Here is a 20,621-nt window from a genome sequence, read left to right as displayed (position 1 = left end):
CAAAGGAAATTGAAGATGACACGGTGAAATACACACTCTGTGCTCATGGATCAGAAGACCCGATATTGTTAAAACATCCTATTACTCAAAGCAATCTACAGATTTAAAGCAATTCCTATCAAATACCAAGAACATTCTTCAGAGGACTAGAACAAATGATTCTAAAATGTGTATGGAACCACAAAAGACCCTGAATAGCCAAAGCAATCCTGAAAAGGAAAAAAGCTGACAGTATTCTGGATTTCAAGTTATAGTACAAAGTTATAGTAATCAAAACAGCATGGCACTGGCACAAAAACAGACACATAGATCAATGGAACAGAGGAGAAAACCCAGAAATAAATCCACGACTATATGGTTAATTAATCTTTGACTAAGAATGAAAGACTATGCAATGGGAAAAATGTCTCCTCAACATAATGCATTGGGAATACTGGACCACTTTCTTAAACCATACACAAAAATAAACTCAAAATGGGTTAAAGACCTAACTTTGAGACTTGAAACCATGAAAGTTCTAGATGATAGTGCAGGCAGTAATCTGTCTGACATTGGCTATAGTAACATTTTTCTAGATAGATCTCCTGAGGCAAGGGACATAAACGCAAACAAAACAAAACAAAAAAAAAAACCCACACCAAAAATCCTCCCAAAACCAACTTGGGACTATAGAAAAATAAAAAGCTTCTGGACAATATAGGAAACAAACTAAAAGGCAGCTTACTGAATGAGAGAAGATACTTGCAGATGACATATCTGATAAAGGGTTAGTATCCAAAATACATTAATAACTTACATAATTCAACATCCAAATATAAGCCAATTAAAAATGGGCAGAAGACACCAACAGACATTTTTTCCGAAGAAGACCTCCAGATGGCCAACAGACACATGAAAAGATGCCCAATCTCACTCATCAGGGAAATACAAATCAAAATTACAAAGAGGTATCAGCTCACTTGTCAGGATGGTTAAAGTAAAACACCAGGAACAGCAAGTGTTGGCAGGGATGCAGAAAAAGAGGAGCCCTCATGTACTGTGGGTGAGAATGCAAACTGGTGCAAGCCATATGGAAAACATATGGAAGTCCCTCAAAAAATTAGAAACAAAAACAAAACAACAACAAAACCTACCCCGTAATGCACTATTGGGTATTTCACTCCCAAATACAAAAACATTCAAAGGGATACATGTAGCCCTATGTTTATTGTGGCCTTGTTTACAATAACCAGATTATGAAGGCAGTCCAAGTATCCATCAGTAGATGAGTGAATAAAGAAGGTGGGTGTACACACACACACACACACACAGGAATACTGAGCTATTAAAAAAAAAAATCAGATCTTGGGATTTACAACAACGTGGATGCAGCTAGAGTGTATAAACAAAAATAATTCAGAGAGAGACAAATACCATATGATTTCACTCATGTGGAATTTAAGGAACACACGAACCAAGGAGCAGACTCTCAACAATGAAGAACAAACTGATGGCTACCAGAGGGGAGGTGGGCGAGAGCTGGGTGAACTAGTGATGAGGATTAAAGAGTACTCATATCGTGATGAGCACTGAGCAAGGTATAGAACTGCTGAGTCACTATATTGTCTACTTGAAACTAATACTGTGTGTTAACTCTAATGGAGTCAAAAAAGTTAAAAAACAAAGCCAAAACAAGATCATTTATGGGCTAGATTCTGTCTTCCTGAAGCTCTCTTGTCTCCAGCTGTGTGTGTGTGGGACTATCCTTGACTCCTGACAGTGCCATGTCCTGCTTTTTCACCAGTGGTGCTTTTTCTGTGCTATTTACTCTTCCCAGAATGCCTTTATCCTATTTCCTCTTTCACCTAATTCCTCCTCATCCTTCCACATTCAATTCCCCAGGAAGAAATTCTTATTCACAGTTGGATTTAGATACTGTCTTTTGGTATGTCTGTAATAACCCTGTTTCCTTCATTGCAATATTATATGTGCTGTTGTCATAGGTGACTTGTCCTCTCTCTCTAGACCTGAATTTCTGCAATGAAATGTAGTATTTTGTTTTACTCTGTATCCTTAGTAAATTGCATGTACTTTTTGGTATACAAATTGAATTAATGTTTGTTGAATGAATAAATGAACATGTGGAGTGCATAATTTAATGCCTTGGAGTATGGGTATATCACGTTTTCTTTTTCTTTCTTTCTTTCTCTCTCTTTTCTTTTCTTTTCTTTTCTTTTATTTTTTTTTTCATTTGACAGAGATCACAAGCAGGCAGAGAGGCAGGCAGAGAGACAGGGCGGGAAGCAGGCTCCCCGCCGAGCAGAGAGCCCAATACGGGGCTTGATCCCAGGACCCTGGGATCATGACCCGAGCTGAAGGCAGAGACCCCAACCCACTGAGCCTCCCAGGTGCCCTGTGTGTTTCCTTTTCTGATAGAAGAAGGTGCCCATGTGATATAAGCTGGCATCCAGTGGGTAGGGAGGAGATAGAAGTGCCACTTACACAAGGATGTAAGTTCCTTCTTTCAACCTGGGGCATGTGCTAACAGTGAGACAGTAGGTTGGAATTTGCTTTCCATTCTCTTCCCAATCTATCTTAATCTTGCAAAATTGAACATATAATTGAAAACTTCAGCACATCTGTCTCAAGATGCGAAGATGTCTTGGAAAGCCAAAAGTTTATAACCTTCTATCTAAAGATAGGGACGATGGCTTTCTCAGATTTCTTCATAAACCATCAGTTAGAGCCCTACAGTATTTCATTAATTTACACTATTGAGAGAATTACTTTTCTCAGCCTCAATAATAAAGGTATTATAGAAACTGCAAGCAATAGTAAAGTCATAACCCTGAATCTCATCAGTATGGTAATTATGAATTCCTGCAAACTGGTTAAACACTAAACATTTCAGCCCACATATAATTACGTATTCATATGTGTTTGTTAAATTTTGATACCAGATGTGTTTAAATGGAAAGGATATATGAAAACATATATATGCACACATTTTTTTTTAAAAAGTGGGGAACTGGAACTCAATCTATAATTTTAGTTCAAAGTCAAAATGAATATAGAAACAGAATCCTTTAATGCATTGGTATAATGCAAACAGTTAATGTGGGCTATTTAAGCATAAGCCATGCCATTATCAATATTATAGTCCATTATATGTTTATATATCAGTTGTGCAGTCCCTGAAATGGTTCATCCTTGATCAACACAGGAGTTAGGGTCACTGACTCCCCATATAGCCAAAATCCACATTTATCTTTAGACGCCTTCCCCTGTCCATACTGAGCTAGTATGTAGCCTACTGTTGACCAGAAGGCTTCCCGGAAGCATAGTTGATCAGCATAGTTGATCAACATATTTTGTATGTTATACATGTTATTTTATTGTAGGAATACAGTATATAAGCTAGGGAAAAGAAAAACATTAAAATCACAAGGAAAATAAAAAGCATTTATAGTACTGTATTCATCAAAAATAAATTTGTGAATAAGTTGACTTGTGCAGTTCAAACTCATGTTGTTCAAAGTTCCAACTATATTATCAATAGTACAGTCCATTTGTTCCGTTTCACAGAAGTTTTGCTTCCATATTGTGGTGTGTAGATTGCATAAAAGACAAAGGACTGGCATATAGAAAAGGTGACTTGGTAAAATTCCAAAGGATTATTGAAACTGTGTAAATTTTGACATATGCAGGAAATGGTTCATATAGATCAGCCCAATGTAATCACAGGGTCCTTAGAAGAGGAAGGTGGGTCAGATTCAAAAGATTCAAGGATGGAAGTAGAGCCAGAGGGAAGAGAAATGGCTGGTCAGCTGTCTGTAAGGATAGAGGAAGGAAGTGGCCATGAGCTGGGGATTTTAGGTAACCACCAGAAGCTGAAAAACCATGGAAGCAGAATCCTGCCTGGACTTTCCAGAAGGAATCAGCCTAGAGGACACTTTGAATTTTAGCTCACAGAAACTGATTTCAGACGTATGAACTCCAGAGTGTAGGAGAATAAATTCATGTTATTGTAAGCCACCAAATTTGTGGTGATTGGTTTTATCAGCAGTAGGAAATGAATACAATTTCAAAAGGCGACTACTACACAATTAGAGAATACAGTACTTTGGTCTGTTCTAGGATGTTACTTGTTAGTTTCATGTTTGCCCTCCTGTGAGCTGCTCAATAATTCTTGAGGACAGAAAAGGAACTCTGTCTCTTTCAGCTCGGTATCCAGTGCTCCTGTCCCTCCTGGACTCAGGACTTCTGTGTCAAACTGATGGCTGGTCTCACTAAGTGAGCTAAGTGGTTGCTGTTATGTGTTTTTTGAATTGGCTACAGACATACAAACAATAGGTAAGTGATAGGGCTTCTAATTGGTTGTATTTGAACTTGATGTTTACCAGGGACTGAATAAAAACAAATTTTCTTCAGGAATATGAGTAGACTTCATCATAGTTTTGCTGTTTTATATTTTATGTCTTAAATAACCAGAATTCAGCAAAATTGCTAAAAATCTTTGAAATATTTGCAGATTTTTATCCAAGAATTAAATTCGATTTTACCTATAATTGTGGTCTTGGAATCCTGTTTTTCGAAGTGAGGTTGGAGAGCAGAGCCGTTGGATGTCTAATACATGTAATAATCTCTTTCACAGGAGTGCCTGGGTGGCTCAGTGGGTTAGGCTGCTGCCTTCGGCTCAGGTCATGATCTCAGGGTCCTGGAATTGAATCCCGCATCGGCCTTTCTGCTCATCAGGGAGCCTGCTTTCCTCTCTCTCTCTCTGCCTGTCTCTTTGCCTACTTGTGGTCTCTGTTTGTCAAATAAATAAGTGAAATCTTTAGAAAAAAAATAATAATCTCTTTCACATCTCTGGCAGATGATGTGATTCAGCCATCAAAATGTCTGGATGTCTTGGTATCTGGGACTTGCTAAGGTTATCTCAGACAAAGTAGGTCAGCACCAGATCTTGATTGTTCTTTCCAGTTGTTCAAAAGTTATGGGGGTTGTTAGGATTTGTAATATTTTCCTTATTTTCAAATTCCCAGATTTTATACAGTGACAAATGATTCCTAAATAGGAAACGTTTAAAAAATAATGTGGTATTGTCTCATTCAAATGACTTATTCTACATTGCTTTTCTTACGGTACAATATTTTAGAGGCAGTTTTAAATGGGGGGGGGGAAATAATGGAGCTGAACTTTGCTATAATGACAAAATAATGATAATTAACTACAACAATTTGGATCCCATTATCATCTGAGATCTTTTTGTAATTGGACAATGTGGAGAGTTGCACACTTTCAATGCATGAGGTCATCATCAGGTATTTTTACTGTTGCTGTTTTTTAAAAAAAAGTAAAAACTTTCTGTACTCGAGGTGTGAGGAACTCAGAAGGTGACATTTCACTAATGACTCCTCTAAGAAATTGACAAAGATGGATGCATTGCCTTTATTGATGGCTCCGGAGAAACATGGTGCTTTGAAAATGACATTAGAGCTGGGGAAAGAGCTGTGCTTGCTTTTGTTCCCAGAAAAAAAATGTTACATACCTTAATTGTTGCATAATGCATATTTTATCTTCGTTTAAAAATTCTCACTTGTCTCCTAAATAGTTAATTGTGCTGTTTGCTATGATCCAATAACTTCAACATTATGACTTAATATTATGCAACACCTTACCTTGAGAGAACCTCAAGAGAACTTACACATGTTCCACTAATGAAATCTTGCCCCTCGCTTGTGGCTCGAGTTTATGGAGAAACTTTTATTTTATTACTTTGTTTAAATAAGGTGCAAAGACATGTGACTAAACTCTGGATTCAAGGAATGATTCCACCTCAAGCAGTCCTACATCTCAAATACAATCTAATAAATTACTGTTTATATATGACACTTTCTTAATGTGAAATAGCTTTCTCATGGGGAACAGTTGTAATCTCAGGGTTTTTCTGTTCTCCGCGAGGATCATTAAAGAACTGAGGCTCTGTCCCCTGTGCTTGTTTGGGGCAGCTCTGTCTCTATATTTATCACCCAGCTTTATCTTTCCCTTTTTTGTTTTTGTTTTTTGTTTTTTGTTTTTTTGTTTTTTTATATTTTAATTTTATTTTTATTTATTTAAATTTATTTATTTTCAGCATAACAGTATTCATTATTTTTTTACCACACCCAGTGTGCCGTACAATCCGTGCCCTCTATAATACCCACCACCTGGTACCCCAACCTCCCATCCCCCCCCCACTTCAAACCCAGCTTTTCTTTCCTAATGTTTATTCTCAAAACAAGGGTGGCTTCAGGATGGTCTAATCCCTTCAGAGCTTCATTCTAGGTCAGTTTCCTTGGGAAAGAGAAAAACTCCATCCCTTTGTGTTCAGTACAGGGTGTAAGATACCAGGCTTGATTTCAAAGGCCCTTCCCGACAAGGAATTCTAGTGAGCTTCTGAAGGTCATGGTTTTGAACACCTAGTGGAGTACTTAATAACCTAAAAGTATTCCTTGGTCAAGCAGGACTAGGAAGTGATTATTCACACAGCTATCTTCCCATCAAGGGTTGGGTTAACCATCCTAGTGGTTTGTAGAAGGTTAGGAAAGTTTCATCATGAGAAGCTATAGTTATTTGAAGACAGAATGTGGTGTGATCTATGTATTTCCCAAATCAAAATTACTATGGATTATATACCATATCTGTGCATACGCATGTGAGGTGATATTGATTTGATTTTCCTTCTGAACTCAAAGATTGCATGGGAACATACTCCTGGTTTCTTCTGTTAACAGAATCCCTTTTTAAAATTATTATTATTTTTTTTACCTTTAGTCTTTGTGCTTAATGTCTGTTTGGATACTGTATTAAAACTCTTCTAAAAATATAAGAAAATCAAACATGTAAAATAATTGCTTATTTTTTGTACCAAATAGAGAAACAAACTACCTAAAAGATATAGTTAAAAATAACATTGAATATATAGCTTTACCTCCTTACTAGGATCCTATTAGAAGCACAGCTAGCTGGATTCAAGCATCTTCTCTGTCATGTTTGCCTTGACTTTGTGGTGGGTAGAAATTCTCATATGATTGCCACTTGACTTTCACTTTAGAGAACAGTTTCTTATATTAAGGTTTGATATCATTTGACTAGGAAACCTGTGGACCTCTAGACTTGATAACACAAGTTGTATTAAATAGGTTAAAAATCCTGGGGGCTGGTGGATGGAAGGTTTGGCATTCTGTGGTATGAAAGAATTAAGTCTCACTCTATCATTACCTCAAAAGAAATTCTCTTCAAGTGAAATAATGGAGAAGGAGGCATTTTGTTCTGGTATGAATTAGAAATGACTTTTCAGACTATGGACCTACTCTGTCTTTAATATTTTTGTGAGACGAAAGTGATAATGTCTTTAATATTTTTTGTAAGGGAACCAAAACCAGTGGCTGAAATAGACATCTGTAACTTGAAAAAGCCCCTGAATTCTGAACCTCATTCTTCAAGAAATTAAAGTCTAAGACAGAGGTAGAGTTCTGCCTTTTGTGTATGTGGTATTTAAATGATTAGATTAGATGAATACACATTTTTACTGTTGATAAACTTTTTTTTTTTTTAATCTTCAGTCTCTGAAAAGGGACCAGCTGAAGCAGAGAACGGACAGTTAATCACTACTACTGTCAGCAAGCTTTTATATTTCAGTCTTATCAAATGAGATACAGATGAAAAACAAAACAACATCGTTCTCTCTGGGGTACCAATGCATTATTCTCGTCTCGATGAGAAACACTGGTTGGATCAATAAGACATTTTCCCCACATTTCCCTGCTGGCCACAAAGCCTCCAATTTCCACTTTAGCTATTAATTGATTCAAATTATATGAGATTGTACTATAATATAAGGAAGTCACCCCATTACTTCTGACATTCCTTTTTAACTCTAAACTACCGTTGGTGGTTTCTGTTCTTTAAAATGAATTTAAGGACTTTGTTCAGATGTTGTCTTTTGTCTCACTATCAGAATACCACCTTGCTCTTCCATGATTATTTGGACTATTTGTTATTGAGTCTGTAGCATATTAGAAAGCTGTTCTTTTTAGCCTTTAGTAAAAATTATGTTTAAGACACCACATAATTAAAATCTTTCCGATACCTGAACATGTGCTGTCTATTCCACTGTTCTGCTTATGTTCCGGGTAGAATAAGTCTCCACAGCCAAGCATTTAGTTGAACTTTATTCTCCTCCCACAACATTCTGCCTCTTTACTCCCTAGTACTCTTAATAGACCAGACCTTTGGGATGGGCCTTTATTTTGGAAAATACCTAAAATATCAATGTTCCATTTTGGAAACTGAAGACTGAGAACATTCATGTTAAAGTCACATCTAGCCAGTGTATGCACCGATGTCCTTGTGACCATGAGCACTTCTACTTGTCTGCAGGGTTGTTAAGAAACTCTGAGCACTATCCTCTTCTTGGTATTCACCCATACCTAGCCACCTCTTTGGTAGTACTAGATATAATATTCATATGTTTGTTTAAGTAAATTAAAGTAGCCATGTGTGTGATATTTTTTCCATCTTCAACACTTATAGGTTATATGATGCAAATCATACCTTGCTTGGCACTTTGAGACATAAATTTTGAAATGTGAACTAGAGAACTGTATCCTTCTATGCCTTATTTTGCACTTTTAAGTTGCATTGTGAACTTAGAAAGCAGCCCTACCATACACTCATGCAGGATAGCATTTACTAAAAATGTGCAGTACTAAAAATTGCCACTAAGTCATAGAAGAAGGGGTTTTATTACTTTCTAACATGTGGGCATGTGACATGTGACCTTGAGAGGATTGTTTTCCATACTTACCCTGCCTTAATCTGGACTTCCAGAAGTTTTTGTGTCTAGGACTAAAGACTGACCTTAATGTTGATGATGGTGAATGACCTTTGAACATTATCCTTTGTCCTGTTGGTATTTGATGTCTACATGGCTTTGTGACAGTATGGTTATCATTTTACATTTATTGCTCTTATCTCCTTGTCACTTTTGTTTTATGATGACATATCCAGAATCTATAGTTGGCATGCCTCATTGACTTCACTTGGGTGCCTCTGGGCTTTCTGCTTGAGCACCCTTTCAGATTTTTTAATACTTTAAATCCTCTCTGACCCCCACTAAACCATTGTTAATGTGTTTATTTTTGGCAGGGGCAAAATTACTTAGAGCAAAAGCTTTTTTTTTTCCTTAGGTATTAGAAGATCTGACACATATTTTTGATAAATGGTATTTTTTTAAGTTTGCAGAAAATATCTATTGGGAGGTCACATAATTTTTTAAATTACTATTCACTTTATACATAAAATTTTCTCTTTAACATATAGCTCTGTGGGAATTAGTAAATGTATATAGTAGGCAACTTAGTTTTTATTTCAGCCAAAAATGGGATCACGTTGTAGATGTAAGCCAGAAATTGCTTCTTCTATTTAATGTATTTCAGATATCTTTTTTTTTTTTTTTAAATAGTCTTACATAGGTAAACTGAAAAACCGATTGTATAAACTTAAGATACAGAGCTTGGTGTTTTGATGTATGTATGCATCGTGGATGATCACAATCAAGCTAATCCATCACCTCACACAGCTACCATTCCCTTCTTTCCATTGTGGTATGAGCTCTTTACTCTGCAGATTTGGAAGTATACAATATAGTATTGTTAACTCAAGGTGCTAAGCTGTACATCATACCTCCAAACTTTATCTTCCATCACTGAAACTTTGTACTCTTTACCAACATGTCCTCATTGCTCCTACCCTCAAGCCCCTGAAAACCACCATTCTACAGTCTGCTGTTATGAGTTTGCCTATTCTGGATTCTACATGTAAGTATGATCATGAAATGTACGTCTTCACTTAGCATAATGTTCTTTAGGTTCATGCACATTGTCATAAGTAGCAGGTTATGTTTCTTTCTCATGGTTGAATAATACTCCATTGTGTGTGTATACATCTGTGTGTGTATGGGTATACATGTATGTACATGACACTGATGAATCCGGGGGTGCAGATGTTTCTTTGAGATATTGAGTTCATTTCATTTGGGTGCATACAGATTAGGACTATTGAATCAGAAGGTAATGCTGTTTTTAGTATTTTGAGGAACCTCTATATTGTCTTTCCATAGTGGCTGTACTTAAATACTCACCAACAAAGCATGAGGATTCCGTTTTCTCCACATCCTTCCCAATGCTCTTATCTTTTTTCTTTTTGATACTAGCCATACTGACAGGTATGAGGTGATACCTTGTGCTTTTGATTTTCATTTTCCTGATGATTAATGATTTTTTTTTTTAAATATACCTGTTAGCCATTTGTGTGTGGTCTTTGGAGAGATTCCTATCCAAGTCCTTTCTTTTTTAAATTGAGTTGCTTTTGGCCATTGAGATGTAGGAGGTCCTTATATATTTTGGATATTGATCCCTTATCAGATACATAGTTTGCAAATATTTTCTCCCATTCCAGAGATTGCCTTTTCATTTTGTTAATAGCTTACTTTACAGGAACTTTTTAGTATGATATAATCATACTTGTCTGGTATTGATTTTGCTTTTGGTGGCCTGTAGGAAAAAAAAAATATTGCTAATAGGAAACAGTTGTCTATAAAATGTGATTTCATAGAAATCTAAAGTTTTCTTTTTTTAAAATCAAGATATCTCTTCGAATGGTCTGCCATGTGCCAGAGAATTTTACCAGTATTCAGTTGTAATGTGTTTTACTTTGTTATTTAAGAATCTGCAATTAGGGGCGCCTGGGTGGCTCAGTGGGTTAAGCCGCTGCCTTCGGCTCAGGTCATGATCTCAGGGTCTTGGGATCGAGTTCCGCATTGGGCTCTCTGCTCAGCGGGGAGCCTGCTTCCTCCTCTCTCTCTGCCCGCCTCTCTGCCTACTTGTGATCTCTGTCTGTCAAAAAAAAAAAAAAAAAAAAAAAAGAATCTGCAATTATGTTCCAAATGAAGAGAAGATATGTGGTATGAATGAAACTACTAGAAAAACCATTATTTTTGCTAAGCACGGATGATCAATCAATTGTGAATGTTATTGAAATTCATAAGCTGTGTTAGGTCTACATATTGAATATGAAAGTAGTATGTGATGTAAACAAAATTTATAAGATGGGTTAAGTTGATAACTAAGTTAATGACATATGACACATGTTAGGAAGAAATAAAATACGAGTCTATATACTGAATGCAGATAAAAGATAGAAGGACTCAGAGGTAGCTGGTGTTCAAAGTAGACAAATATGCATGATGTACCTTAAGCACTTGGTATTCACGTGATCTTAAATTGACTATCCATTTGTAACAGCTACTAAGATTCATTCTATTTTGGCTCCACCTATTTTCTGTCTAAGAAACTCCTATAAAATTCCTTAACTCTTCTTCAAGGTACAGTTGTGACCTGGCCCACTTGATACTATGAACTGCAATAGAGCCAACTGTGTGTTGGTTCTCAGACTTTTGGTCTACTAAGCCCCTTGCTCAGATTTCACCTCTGGTCTTCACAACCACATCGTTCATAGAGAAGGCTGAAATGGGAGAGAGTGTAGAGCAAGTGTACATAAGAACATTGTATGACCTGGGATATCTGTGGCTTGTTTCTACTACCCCACTTACACTCCATACAAAGTGTAATAACTTGGCCCATATTTTCTTCTCGCTGTGTATGATTTAAACATCTTAATGTGATCTGTGCCTCTTTCTGTTGTGTGACTTCTGAAATAGCTTGCCTGTTAGCAAACTGGGAAGCTGATATAGCATCGTGGTAATTTCCAGTACAATATCAGTCATTGCTTTTAGTTAAGAGAGGGAAAGCTCTGGTTAGAAAAACAAAATAAAAAGCTCCAGGACATCAACAAAAAACACATATGGATTTAAACCATCATTTTCTGAGCATGCCTTAGTTTTAATGCTCTGATTATTTTTAGTTTTCAGGGTAGCTAGCCAGTAGAGAAGAGGACTGTGGAAAGAGCATAATCAAGGTGATGTTGGAAGACTAGAGAAACTGTACCAAGAGCAGGAGGGGTGGATGATGATAACTTTAAGTTTTAGGGAAGATTATGTTCAGGCATAAGTAGATATAAATATGGGAGATAGGCAATATTATGCTAAAGATCACGAGAGTGATAGGAAATGTGACTAGAACATGTCTGGATTGTCCAGCACATCACTTTGTGTCTGTTTCTCTACTATAAATGTATACATATCCTTAACGTCCTGAGGTGATAAACTGAGAGAGAGATTCAGATTATGCTACAAAATTAATTATGCTTGGGCGCCTGGGTGGCTCAGTGGGTTAGGCCGCTGCCTTCGGCTCAGGTCATGATCTCAGGGTCCTGGGATCGAGTCCCACATCGGGCTCTCTGCTCAGCAGGGAGCCTGCTTCCTCCTCTCTCTCTCTGCCTGCCTCTCTGCCTACTTGTGATCTCGCTCTGTCAAATAAATGGATAAATCTTTAAAAAAAAAAATTAATTATGCTTTCATCTACTAAGATTTTTTGTATAATGGCAACTTTACATTATTTTGTATTAGTCTTTTTTTTCTAGAAGTTATTCTTTAAGTTGTTGTATTACTGGGATGTATATTTCTCTGTATTTTTTCATCCTGTTCTACTCCATTCCCGAAGGAGTGTTATCCATTATTATGCCTTATGTGTATGGATCTCAAATCTGTATCTCCAGTTCCAATCTTGCCTTGAGATCCAGAGCCATTTATTCATCTGTTTGCCTATATGTTGTCTCCTTACCCCAAGGACTCTCTATCTAAGATACTCAAACTGAATATATTCTTTGATTATTCCTCAACCCTAACTCTAACCCTTTTCCTCCAAAGTTACCTTCTGTCTGAGGAAGGTCTATTCTAGATATTCCATATAAGTGGAATCTCGTGGTATTTGTCCTTTAGTGACTTGCTTATTTCACAATGTCCTCGAGGTTCATCTACCTGGTAGCATCTGACCGGATTTCCTTTCTTTCTATAGCTGAATAGTATTCCATTATATGTGGAATTTTATCCATTTTATCCATCCATTCTTTTGGACATTTGAGTTGCTTCTATCTCCTGGCTATTGTAGATAGTGATGCTGTGAATGTGCAAGTATCTTTGAGACCCTGCTTTTGTTTCATCAGAATTACCCAGAAGTGGGATTGCTGGATCATATGATAGTTCTACTTTTAATTTAAGAAGTGTCTGTACTGTTGCTCCTAGTGGTTGCACCATTTTATAGTTCTACCGATAGTGCACAGAGGTTCCAAGTTCTCCACATCCTTAACATTTGTTATTTTTGATAGTAGCCATCCTAATAGGTGTGGAGTGATACCATATTGTGTTTTTAATCTGAAATTCTCTGATGATTAGTGGAATGTTTCTTCATATATTTGTTGGCTCTTTGTATGTCATTTTTAGAGAAATGTCTGTCCTTTACCCATTTTAAAATCAGAGTATTTGATTTTTTTTTTGAGTTGTAGGAGCTCTTTTTATATATTCTACATGTTAACGTCATATCAGATACATGATTCACAAATATTTTTTCATTCCATAGATTGCCGTTTTCATGTAAAGATAATTTTGACACTATTCAAAACAAAGATTAGAATTTCCCCCCAAAATGTATATACCATGTGTATTTTAGCAAACTAGCCTTTGGCAGAGAACAGTTACCATTCAGATAAATTTGGGGATACTCAATGATACTGCATTTTTCATCAGGTGAAAAAATTATATCTGGCTTATTAGTCTGGTTCCTTTCACCTTCACTGGAATTTTTTCTTTCTTTTTTCACTTTGTAATTTTAACTTTATTATAAAATTGTCCATATCTTCATATATTTTTAAAATTTTTTAATTTTATAGTAACATACATTATTAGCCCCAAGGGTAAAGGTCTGTAAATCACCAGGTTTACACACTTCACAGCACTCACCATAGCACATACTTTCCCCAATGTCCATAACCCCACCCCCCTCTCGCTACCCCCCTCCCCCCAGCAACCCTTAGTTTGTTTTGTGAGATTAAGGGTCTCTTATGGTTTGTCTCCCTCCCAATCCCATCTTGTTTCATTTATTCCCTTCCTACCCCCCCAAACCCTCCACATTACTTCTCAACTTCTCATATCAGGGAGATCATATGATAATTGTCTTTCTCAGATTGATTTATTTTGCTAAGCATAATGCCCTCTAGTTCCATCCACTTTGTTTCAAATGCTAAGATTTCATATCTTTTGATGGCTGCATAGTATTCCATTACACACACACACACACACACACACACACACACGTACACACCACATCTTTATCCATTCATCTGTTGATGGACATCTAGGTTCTTTCCATAGTTTGGCTATTGTAGACATTGCTGCTATAAACATTTGGGTGCACGTGCCCCTTCCGATCACTACATTTGTATCTTTAGGGTAAACACCCAGTAGTGCAATTGCTGGGTCATAAGGTAGCTCTATTTTAAACTTTTTGAGGAATCTCCATACTGTTTTCCAGAGTGGTTGCACAAACTTGCATTCCCACCAACAGTGTAGGAGGGTGCCCCTTTCTCCACATCCTTGCCAGCATCTGTCATTTCCTGACTTGTTAATTTTAGCCATTCTGACTGGTGTGAGGTGGTATCTCACTGTAGTTTTGATTTGTATTTCCCTGATGCCAAGTGATGTGGAGCACTTTTTCATGTGTCTGTTGGCCATCTGGATGTCTTCTTGGCAGAAATGTCTGTTCATGTCCTCTGCCCATTTCTTGATTGGATTATTTGTTCTTTGGGTGTTGAGTTTGATAAGCTCTTTAACTTGGATACTAGCCCTTTATCTGATAAGTCGTTTGCAAATATCTTCTCCCATTCTGTCAGTTGTCTTTTGGTTTTGTTGACTGTTCCCTTTGCTGTGCAGAAGCTTTTGATCTTGATGAAGTCCCAATGGTTCATTTTTGCCCTTGCTTCTGTTGCCTTTGGCAATGTTCTTAGGAAGAAGTTGCTGCAGCTGAGGTCAAAGAGGGTGCTGCCTGTGTTCTCCTCAAGGATTTTGATGGATTCCTTTCTTACATTGAGGTCCTTCATCCATTTTGAGTCTATTTTCCTGTGTGGTGTAAGGAAATGGTCCAGTTTCATTCTTCTGCATGTGTCTGTCCAATTTTCCCAACACCATTTGTTAAAGAGACTGTTTTTTTGCCATTGGACATTCTTTCTTGCATTGTCAAAGATTAGTTGACCATAGCTAATGGGCTTTCTCCGGGCTTCTATTCTGTTCCATTGATCTGTGTGTCTATTTTTGTGCCAGTACCATTCTGTCTTGATGATGACAGCTATGTAATAGAGCTTGAAGTCTGGAATTGTGATGCCACCAACTTTGGCTTTCTTTTTCAACATTCCTCTGGTTGCTCGGGTCTTTTCTGGTTCCATATAAATTTTAGGGTTATTCATTCCATTTCTTTGAAAAAAATGGATGAGATTTTGATAGGGATTTCTTTAAATGTGTAGATTTCTTTAGGTGGCAGAGACATTTTCACAATATTTGTTCTTCCAATCGATGAGCATGGAACATTTTTCCATTTCTTTGTGTCTTCCTCAGTTTCTTTCATGAGTATTCCATAGTTTTCTGAGTACAGATTCTTTGCCTCTTTGGTTGGGTTTTTTCCTAGGTATCTTATGGTTTTGGATGCAATTATAAATGGGATAAACTCTTTAATTTCTCTTTCTTCTGTGTTGTTGTTGGTGTATAGAAGTGCAGCTGACTTCTGTGCATTGATTTTATATCCTGGCACTTTACTGAATTCCTGTATAAGTTCTAGCAGATTTGAAGTGGAGTCTTTTGGGTTTTCCACATAAAGTATTATATCATCTGCAAAGATTGATAGTTTGACTTCTTCTTTGCTGATTTGTATGCCTTTAATAATTTCTTTTTATTGTCTGATTGCTGAGGTGGGACTTCTAGTACTGTGTTGAATAGCAGTGGCGATAGTGGACATTACTGCCATGTTCCTGACCTTAGCAGAAAAGCTTTCAGTTTTTCTCCATTGAGAATGATATTCACTGTTGGTTTTTCATAGATGGCTTTGATGATATTGAGGTATGTACCCTCTATTCCTACACTTTGAAGAGTTTTGATCAAGAAAGGATGCTGTACTTTGTCAAATACTTTTTCAGCATTTATTGAGAGTATCGTATGGTTCTTGTTCTTTCTTTCATTAATGTATTGTATCACATTGATTGATTTGCAGATGTTGAACCAACCTTGGAGCCCTGGAGTAAATCCCACATGGTCGTGGTGAATAATCCTTTTAATGTACTGTTGGATCCTAATGGCTAGTATTTTGGTGAGAATTTTTGTATCTGTGTTCATCAAGGATATTGGTCTGTAATTCTCTTTTTTTATGGGATCTTTGTCTGGTTTTGGGATCAAGGTAATGGTGGCCTCATAAAATGAGTTCGGAAGTTTTCCTTCCATTTCTATTTTTTGGAACAGCTTCAGGAAAATAGGAATTTATTCTTCTTTAAATGTTTGGTAGAATTCCCCTGGGAAGCCTTCTGGCTCTGGGATCTTGTTTGTTGGGATATTTTTTAATCCCTGCTTCAATCCCCTTATGGGTTATGGGTCTGTTCAGGTTTTCTATTCCTTCCCGGTTCAGTTGTGGTAGTTTATATGTCTCTAGGAATGCATCCATTTCTTCCAGATTGTCAAATCTGCTGACGTATAGTTGCTCATAATATGTTCTTATAATTGCTTGATTTCTTTGGTGTTGGTTGTGATCTCTCCTCTTTCATTCATGATTTTATTTACGTGGGTCCTTTCACTGGAATTTTCTAAAGGCAACTCACTGCAGTGCTTAATGTAGATGTTTTGATATTAAAAAAAAAAAACTATACAAGTAAGAAAGGAAGAAGGTGACTTAAGATGGGACCTTGGGATGGTGATATCTATTTCATCTTAAAACATGAATGAGTTTCACTTTAAAATATTTTTCTGTTTTTCATCAGCACTTAGTGGCATTTATCATCTTCTTTCTAGTGATTTGGTTCAGATTTTGTGTGTGTGTATGTGTGTGTGTGTGTGTACTAACAAGATGTGGGTTCCTTGGTATCATGGCATTCATGAACTGTGCAGGAGCCAAGACTCTGGAGGATGAGGAAAATAGAAAATATTTGAATTCCTCATAGATATTGATTTTCAAAGCCTACCAAGGTAGGTGGTATTTCAGATTGAACCCATTTTCACTTATTTGTAAAAAGTAATCTGATTTCCTTAGCTGAACTAACTTTCTTGTTTTCCTTGTCTTTTTTTTTTTTTTTTTTAATTCTTATTCTCACATCTGCTTGTGTGCTTAGTGGGATTTTATGGGAGCCCTTCTCTGGCCTTCCTCTTAGGCGTTTCTTCTTGGCTTTACTATACCAGTGCTTATGTTCAGCATCCTGTTTGACTCCTGGTTCAAGTCAGCTTTCCTGTTTTACTTAAGTGACTGAATTATTAAGTTTTGAATTTGTCTTCATTACTCCCTCCATGCACTGTTTAGTGTGTGTGTGTGTGTGTGTGTGTGTGTGTAGAGAATGAGTGCCTGCAAGTCTAAGCATTTCCATCCTGTTATCTCCTTACTTACAAAGAATTCTCACCAGTGGCCATCAGGGTTCAGCCAGGAAAATATTAGCCACTGTATATATTCCAGATATAAACGGCTTAATGAAAGAATAGGGGCTCATATGAATGTAGCAAGAGCTGGAAGATTAAAGGTCAAGAAATGTGACAGTGAATTTTGCAAAAGTCCTTGCAAGGACCTTAGCCAGAAGCTTTGGCGTAGGTGGTTCTCAATTGTTTTCTCAGAAATGGTGGCATTTCTAAAGACTTTCTGGGAAAACTACCACCATCTATCTCACTGCAGCAGTAAAGAATGTTTCTCAAGGGTTTTCCAGGAACCCTCTGGGATCTCTCCTGTCTGTCTGCACATCTGGCCAATTTCCTGTAGAGAATACTGTCTCCATCTTTCTGCATTCCAACTCTCATACACATGCTCTCATTGACAAATACTAATCAAGTTTCATATGAGGTAAGTAGATTCTGGAAAAAAATATTTGTAGTGATTTGTGGTGAGAAAAAAAAAAATTAAGAGGAGTCTAGTAGCAATGCTGAGTTGTCAACACATTCTAGGCTGTAATTCCTCCACACTTCCTTACACTTCAGGATTTCCTAGAAACATATGTCTGTCTATATCACAATCTTATATAGTTCAAATACATGTAGGACAGAAAAATTAGATGGTGGATAGAACCATAGCAATAGGCTTTGCTATTTTTAACCTCTCTGGGTGGCAATCTATGATACTAGGAACAGAGTAATGGGTGGTAGGTTTGAGGAATTAGGTGTATGTTTCAGGAATAGGGTTACAAACTGAGTGAAGAAGAAAATTGAAATGTATCCAATGCTAACAGCATGTTCAGGCAGCTTTACATTTTGTATCATTTTCACTTTAAAATAGTCTCCTATTCTTCATGAAAACTGAGTGGCATTCATCACGTTCTTTCTAATGATTTGTTTCAAATTGTGTGTGTACTAACAAGACCAGAGGCTCCTTGATATCTGTGACCATGTATTACCCCTCTCTGAGTCATTCTTATCTAGTAGAGAACTTGACTTTAGTAGGCACTCAGTAAATGTTTGTTGTTTGATTGATAACCCTGTATTTCTTTAATGTTTAGACTTCCCCAGTGAATGTATGTGTGTTAGGACCCACTGAAGTGTCACACTAAGAAAAATGGACACCATAAAACAGTCCAAAATAGCAGTGTATCTGAATTGACAGTGAATGCATTGAAGAATGTGCCATAAATTTATACTCAAAAAACATACATCATCAGGTGTGGTGTGTGCTTCTGTGAAATATTAAGAAGTCTTCTTAAGAAGCTATAGCATTTCTGAATTTCCAGGAATACAAAGGTAGAAAATACCTAGAAAATGTGTTGGATCAAAGACCATAAAATTGATTCAAAAAAGCCATACCTTTACCACAATAATAGCAAACTAAACAGTAAGTGATGGAAGCTCAGAGCTCTGGATACTGGAATCAGGAAAGGTAAGGTCTAGGCTGCTATCACACAGCAAAAACACATGATGGTTTAAAGAAGGTAATAGTCTGGAAGTGGGTGGCCCTGATTGCTACACATGTTTCTGTCTCTTGAAGTTCTTCAGGGAGTTGGAATCCTCCCATCTTGTCGCTCTGCCATCCCTTGGTTGCCTGGTGGCTAAAGTTGAGTCGCTGCCCCCTTTGGTTCTGGTCTAAAGGAACTGGAAAGCATGGAGAGCAGTTTCTCAAGAAGGTACACATATCATGTTCAGTCACCTTCTGTTGCTGAGTACTTCGTTGTTTTTTACACATAAGAAAGTACAGAGATGCAGACACACATAAAAAATGTATAGAGATGATGTGGAGTTTTCAAAAATGTTGCCTCTTTTTCCTGGTTCCTTGAATATATATGTTAAGCATTATTTTAAAATTTGATGTCTGCTTTATCAAAGATAATAGAATACCACCGATTGTCTTTCATGTGTAAAGTCCTATTTTTTTTTTTTAACCTATGGAAGAAAGCCCACAAAACCACTTTTACCATATGTTGCTGCTTGCTTATTCTTTTCTGGAAATAATATTGATGATTTTAGAGCCTAAATATTCCTTCTTTATTGGAGTGTAGTTGACCTATAATATTAGTTTCAGGTGTATAGGGTAGTGATTCAACATTTATTAACGTTAGGAAGTGGTCACTTGGATAAATCCAGCTGTCATCTGTCACCGAAGTTATTACAATATTGTTAACTATACATTTGATGCTATACATTATACCCCCAAAACTTATTTTTTTGTAAGTGGAAGTTTGTAACTTTCAGTCTTCTTCCCCTAGTTTGCCTATCCCCCAACTCCTTCTCCTCTGACAACCATCAGATTGTTCTTTTTATCTATGAGTCTGTTTCTGCTTGGTTTTTGTTTTGTTTTGCCTTTTAGATTATACATATTAGTAAAATCGTATAGTATTTGTTTTTTCATTTATTTCACTTAGTATAGTACTTTCTAGGTTTACCCATGTTGTTTCAAACACAAGATTTCATCCTTGTAGAGGAGTACTATTCCTTTGTGTATGTGTATGTTTGTGTGTGTGTGTGTGTGTGTGTGTGTGTGTGTGTATGTGTATGTTTGTGTGTATGCTACTACATATTTATTATTCATCTCATGGACACTTACATTGCTTGCATATCTTGGCTCTTATAAATAGTGCTGTAATTAAGTACATATGTCTTTTCAAATTAGCATTTTTGTTGTCTTTGGGAAAAATATGCAGAAGTGGAATTTCTAGGCTGTATGGTATTTCTGTTTTATGGTTTTTGAAGAATCTCCATACTTTTTTTGGCTACACCATTTTGGATTTCTACACTAATTCATGATGGTTCTCCCTTTGTATCCTCAGCACACATATCTCTCATTGTGGTTTTAATTTTTATTTTCCAATAATTAGTGAGGTTGAACTTCTTCTCTGGTGTCTGCTGAGCATCTGTATGTCTTCATTGGAGAAATGTCTATTCAGGTCTTCCCGTTTTTTAAATTGGATTGCTTTTTACTTTTATACTG

The sequence above is a fragment of the Mustela lutreola genome, chromosome 11 (genome assembly GCF_030435805.1).
Source record: "Mustela lutreola isolate mMusLut2 chromosome 11, mMusLut2.pri, whole genome shotgun sequence".
Lineage (NCBI taxonomy): Eukaryota > Metazoa > Chordata > Mammalia > Carnivora > Mustelidae > Mustela > Mustela lutreola.
The sequence above is the reverse complement of the archived record's forward strand: the minus strand, read 5'-3'. Positions refer to the sequence as shown.